Genomic DNA, 6,905 nt, shown 5'->3' on the forward strand with positions numbered 1-6,905 from the left:
CTGATAATCTTCATCCTCTTCCACTGTCTAGAAAAAGACATAAAGCAAAAGGAAAAAGGTGTAGTTCACAGTAATTTGTATTTTTCTTCACAACAATGTGTGTATATATATTGTGCAACAGTGGGAATACAGAGATGTAACACTTCTTGTTTCTATACCTTATTCTACAGCAAATTACCATCACTGTGGTGATATATTTTTAAGTTTGAGATGTAGACTTCAGCAGTAAAAATGCTACTGATCACAGTTTTCTGAGTTGCTAACTGCATTGAGATTTTGCAAATGATGCAAGATATAATACATTGCCATCACAGTTCTGAGACTGCAATCTAAATTTTATGCTGCAATTCACAATGGAGGATTTGTGATGAATTCCACACATCAAAATGTTTCCAAAGGAAAATTAAATATTTGCATTTCTCTCATTGATAAATTAGGTATCATTAAGGCTATCACGTGGGTTTTATAAGATGGATCTTTATTAAAATGCCATTTTTATTAGTGTATTTGTAGGTAGTTGATAACTCATTCACGGTTTCTTTTCCCTCTAGACTTTTATAACAGGTTATTTATATCTGAACTTACCATAACAAAGAGAACAAGACAAACAATGGTCCAAATAGATGGATATGGAGAAAAATAGTTGTGCACTTCTATGGCATGTCAGGTCCTATTGCTTTATTCAGTAGAGTTTCCTAGGACTTGAGGCCAGAAGAAATGAGTAACTTCTCCATGCTTCATGTTCTAAGAGGTACTTCTACTTTAAAACAAACGACTTTAATTAGACTGAAGGACTTCGCTCCTTAGAAATACATAATTAATTGCTTACAAAACCCAGAGATTTCCTTAAGTCCCTTGGTTGTGGTATGACATGAACCACCAGGTAAAGCATGCCCAGATAATCCCATATACCTAGAGCAATACAAATCCCAGTTCTTCTCAGAGAGTTTCCCATCTGACCGTGACTGATACCCCACATGTGCATACAGACTCCTTAGTGGGATGTGGAGGAATCACCTACAAGCTTTCTCATGTGCTCTTCACCACCAGGAGGGGTTATTTTATCCAGTGTTGCCTAGTAAATCCAAAACCATTCATCATGGGAAATAGATGAACCTTGGCCACATTTAGATAAAGGACGGAGCACTTTTGCAGCTTAGCTCATGTCAGGTTCATGTGAGGTAGTCCTTAGTTTTAGGACAAGCAATTGAAAAACAGCAAGTTGAAATATACAATCAAGAATTTTATGCTAAAGTGGAGACTTGGTTTATGTCACTTCTGTTGTCTATATTTAGTCTAATTGCCATTTACATTCCCAGGAGAAAAATGGTCACCGCCAGAAACCTCGTAAGTCCAATTCTTTAAGGAATATGTGACCTATCCTCTAAAGATACTACTCATTATCTAAGTGTCTGAGATTGAGAGGCAAGATGTTTTCTATTGCCATCTGTGTAGCAGTTGCCCTCTGGGCAGTTTTCCTTATCTCCTCTTAATGGGCCCATCGATGTCTTGCCACATGGCTCGGAGATAACTCTCTCCAGAAGCCATTTTCTGTTTAACAGATGATCAAAGACCCACCCGTGACTCAGAATGACATCATCCCATGGTGAGATGCTCTGCCCAGGGGGGAGGAGCTAAGCATTCCCACCTAGATATATTCTGGGATTTTTAGACAGAGAGGCAGCCTTCCCACAGGTTCCCAAGAGGACACAGTTGGGGTTTTCCACTAGACTGACTACACCTTTTCCACAGGACCACGGCACAAACAGAAACCACATCTGCCACTCCAAGAGGACTGCAGCCACTCCAATTTGGACTGCTACCAACACGCTGGCCAAAGGGGTGTCAGGCTGTATTCTGACTTGTCAGTGGCTGTCCGTTTGTATTATTGCATGTATTTTGTTTCTTTTCCCTTTTCCCAATAAATTGTATTTCTGATTTGGAGTTTCTCACGTGTTTTGTTTTCAAACCAGAACACTAAGTTAGGAAGGGACTAAATAGGGAGTTCTGAAAAGCAGTTTAAATTAGACAACTATAGCCAAAGTTAGGATTTCTGAATCCTAGCCACAACAGCTACCAGCTGTCAGTGTTGTTCAGCTGAGGAAAGGAAAAGCAAGCTGTTGTTAAAAAATAACAGAGAAGCCTAAGATGTGTTAGAAAAGGCATTTTCAAGAATGCTCAAAGTATGGAAAAGCAAGATAAAAGCTGTTTTAAGGAAGTGAACATGGGGTTGTCTTGATATGTCTGTACTATGTTGCCTGTCTGCAAAAATTCAGTACCAAAAATCATTTTTAATAATCAAGAAGCACATCTTGAATTCAGACAGCACCAACATTTACTCTGCAGTGACATTAAAAGTAAGTAATTTATTACTGTAGCCCTTAATCTATTTGCAGACAAGACAGTAATATTGAAAGTTGGCTATTGGTAAAACTACTTAGCTACTTTAATTTTTTACTTGGTGAAAGGACGTTTTGAAATGAAACGTAAATAAAATACTTTTCAGCTACATGTAGGGACTTAGTGGCTCTCTCTCTGTGTGCTAATTCAATAGCAAAGCCTGTGCTGAGCTATAAGGTCAAGCTTAACTTGGAAAGGTTAGAGATCATTGTTACTGAAAGCAAGGCAGACAGCACAGCAGGTATGGCCGTCAGTGGAATAGCTGCCAGCCTCGTGACCTGAGCAGCAGTGGGAGGGGGATGCAAGACTGCCATTGGGAAAGAATCAACAACCACATTACTTTAAGCATCTGGATTGTGAGATTAGGTGGACAAATAAAGCAGCAGCTTGAATACCATATCCTGAATTCCTCTCTGCAGAGACATGCTTCTCTGAGCTTGGAGGAAATGTAAGGAGTTGCTGAGACATGCACTGAAATCACAGAATAATCACAGCAGTGCTGACAAGAAATTTCTTGGCAGTTTTCACATCTGCATGGCTATAAAAAGCAATGGCATTCAAATATACAGCAATACATTGGCTACCCCAAATACCCCTTGGTCTCCTCCCTGCCAGAATGGCTTCCCTTTGTCTTGAAGGAAGAAAGATAAATGAGGCAATTCTCTCTTCAGAAGTGTCTACATGTCAGTGAAATAGTGAATAGTCAGCACTTCCAAAAAAGCTCTTTTAATGGCACCTACTTCTCAGTCATTTGAACAGAATTAGCTAGTTAAACAGATGGGTTTAGCAGTCATTTCAAACAAAATCAGTTCTCCTTGGGAATATTTAACATCTTGGGACTGAATGTTGGTTGGTTTTTGTAGAGGTAGGGTTGGGGGTTTTGTTTCTCTGTCAGCCCTTCAAGACACATTTCAGGTATAACCACTAATGAAAGCAGCCCTGAGTGTAAACTCTCTGACGGGGTTTACACAGACAGAGGGAACAACAGATCTCCTTGGGTCTGGGGCCACAGGAAGCAGCACCATGAAAAAAATCAATCCAAGCACTTCTCTCAATTCCTCACAGAGACATTCTTCATCATTGGCATCGTGCACGGGCAGGTGAGAATGTTGTTAACATCCAGAAAACCGGTGTGTTTTGGTGTATCTTGGTAAGTTAATTTGTGGTTTGAAAGGAGAAAGATATATGGGGGAAAAAATGCTCCCGGCAAGAGGCAGCATCTCACCTTCCTCTGCACCACCATCCCACTCCAAGAACCACCTTTTGGAAAGTCAGACTCTGTTTTCCAGAGGGTTTTCCAGAGTTCTGTGTCAATGTTCTCAGTGGGGACACCCTGTGTCACAGCTGTCTGTGACCCTCCTGGCAAAGCTCCTTGGGGCTGTCTCACTGCAGGGACAGGAGAACCCTCTGTGTGTGGGGAGAAAAGGGGGACCTTTGGGAAGATTTGAAGAGTGTATTTGAGGAAGGCAGTTCTTCCAAATGGTGTCAGAGCCCCATGGAGGAGCTGCAGGAGCCCTGGGGACACCCAGTGAGAATCTCTGTGCTGGGCATGAGGCCTTCCTCTCAAGGAGCTGGAGGGTCTGTGTTGTGATGCTGGTTTTCCTCCTGAGGAAGCTGCCATTTATCAGCAAAGTGAGGCAAACCCTCCATGAACCAAAGACTCCATCTTGATAGGATGAGCTGGATGGGAAGGGGAGATCCATTTTCAAAAAAAAAAAAAAAGAAAGAAAGAAAATAAATCAACTTTCTCAAGTGAAACTTGTTGCACAGGGTCTTCCCACTAGTGCTACGGTGAGTGGTTGGAGAGAAGACACAGGCAGCCTCCCCTCACAGCCATGAAGGGTCAGGGTGGAATCCCTGAGGTGATCCTGTCTTGTCCATGGCCTCAGAGCATAGACCATTTCAGCAGGGAACTGGTATTTCCAAGAGGGATTGCATCAAACCTGCTTGTGCAGCACAACTATGGATGGCAACACTGCAATGAAAATTCAGAATCTTCACAACTTCTGAATCCTTTATTTTGTAAACTAACACCATGTAAAAGGCAATACCTTTAATTCTCCTCCAGCTTTTAAAATCTGCTTGCAGAATGAAAAAGAACACTCAAGAGCAAGCTGCCTGTGACGGATTCCAGGATATGTACTGGTGGGTAGTTGCTTTTGCCTACAAACCCAGTGGTATTGAAATTCCTTGCACTGCTGCAGTCCTGCATTGCTGGCTCTAGCAGCAAAATTTATCAGCTTGTTCTTTCAGTCTCTGTGGGCTCTTATCCCACAAATATGCTACATCAGGAGGTGAAAGCTGCAAATAGTACACCCTTGCTTTTTCTGTGCCCTGATTTTTAATTATTTGGTTTATCCACCAAATAATAGATATAAAATGGCAAAGGAAACTACTCTAAATAATTTTTTTTAATGCTTAAAAATATAGATTTATAACTCTTTTTTCCCAAATTGATTTCATACTCTAGAGCTGATGGGAGCATTTATTGTGGATGTTATCTGGATGAACTGTTTTTTCTTTGAGTGTGAGGGTGTGATAGCATTTAAATATCAAGCAAGGCAAGAAAAAGTTAACATTGGGATGAGATTTTTCTCAATCAGAGTGTTGCGTGGGGTTTTTTCCCTGCTGTTTGTAACCACTTGTTCTGTAGCTTTACAAAATAATTCAGCAAGCATTGTAGAGGACAAGTTTGCCTTACTGCCAACTTTTTGACACCTCTTGGTCAGGAGCCAAATCAGGATGTGTGGAATTTAAATAACCTCTGTCTCTTCAGGCAATAGTGATCCTCAGATTTCAGTTCCTTGTAAGCCTGATAATGAAATTAATGATACCACAAGATACGTGGGCTTTGAACACTCTTGTGTTGTTTTTTCACATTTTCTGGGATTACAGCCTCAGGTGAATACACGTATTTATATAAAATATAAAATTTATACAAAATGTTTGTTCAGGCACTAGAATTTGGTAAAGGCTTACCTCTGTGTAGCAGTGCCTTTTCTTTCATATAAAGTCTATTAAATCACTGTATGACAAGCTCTAGTGTCCAGACAAATATGGGACCTAAAACAAATACTTAAGGTTTCATTCATGTTTGTTTTCTTGAAATAAGATGAACTTTTGGCAATGTTTTTTCTGGTGACCAGTTTGTATTCTAGTGTATACTACAGCACTGCATGGAAAGTTCCTTATACTGACTGTTGATTATTGCTATTTCCAGGCCATGAATCAAGCCTGCAAAGGTGCAAATAATTCACTGTAGTTAGACAACAATTACCATACAAGTTAGGCACCCTTACAAGTTGAGATTCTTGTGCTTCAAATCACTGTTGGACTATTAGATAAAAATTGAAAAGGATGGTGCTATTTCTCCGCCCTTAAAATGACTGAAAAAACCCAGCTTATCTGGAAGCAATCTTTATTTTATTCCAAGAACTTCAACATACTGAAGATTATGGGTACTCCTTAGTTAAGGAATTTGAGTCTGCAGAAAAGAAAAAAAATGCTTGAACATCTGCTGTTAGCTAAGATCAATTGATGTGTGACACTGCCAGGGTTCTCAAATGGCTTTTAGTCATATGTCACCAGACTTCACCTGAGAATGAGAAGATTTCTCAGGTGCCCTGGCTTCTGAGAACTCTGTATAACACTATGATTTTTCACGGGAATGAAATAGCCCCTTAATGCCACCAGGTTTTTAATGCCAAGTTCTGGCATTTTACAGTTAGTATTTGTAATGACTGTCTCATTTTGACACTGTACCATGCTTAGCCAGCCAGATATCAGATAAATCAATTAGATCATGTGTGTGCAGTGCCCAAAGCACATGACTCACTGTGCTGTAGGACATGTGGGTCTTTACAGTGTGTTTGACACTAATGGACACAAGCACAATTGCTGAATAGCGCTTGACTGTCACATCAGGATTTGGGGTGAAGGATAGAGCAGCCTCATTTCCAGAGATGCAAACTGAAATGAACAGGGCTAATGCCTTTATTAATGTTCAGCTCTTTATTAAAAATATCAACTGGGCAGGGGGCTTGACATGGAGCACGCCCCTGCTGTTGTGGCTTTTTCCAGGTAGCCAAAGGGTGAGGAGGCGTACAGAGTCTGTTGCTGAAGTCCAGCAGCAGCTGTCCCCTCTCCTTTCCTCATGGTAACACCAGGAAAATCTGCCTCTTCATTCCTGCTTCCCACAGCCCACTCCAGTCTAGTCTTCCATAGGTGATGGTGATGGGTCAAACACTGATCAGGGGATGTGTTTCCCTCTTCCTCAGCCAGGGAAGCCCCCTCTACTGTGTTTAGCCCCCTCTACTGTGTTTAGTTCTCCATTTAGGGGTCTCTTTATCCCCCAAAACACACTCCCATGGTTCCATGGGTTCCCCTATTTGCATCTTAGTCCTAGAATGGCAGCGTGGGTGGGGGGGGAGGGCAGGTGATCTCCAGGTAGTTTAGAGAAAACAAACAGAACAATTAGCTAATTAACATTTCACTATCAGTACTCA

The sequence above is a fragment of the Taeniopygia guttata genome, chromosome 4 (assembly GCF_048771995.1).
Source record: "Taeniopygia guttata chromosome 4, bTaeGut7.mat, whole genome shotgun sequence".
In the NCBI taxonomy this organism is placed as follows: Eukaryota; Metazoa; Chordata; class Aves; order Passeriformes; family Estrildidae; genus Taeniopygia; species Taeniopygia guttata.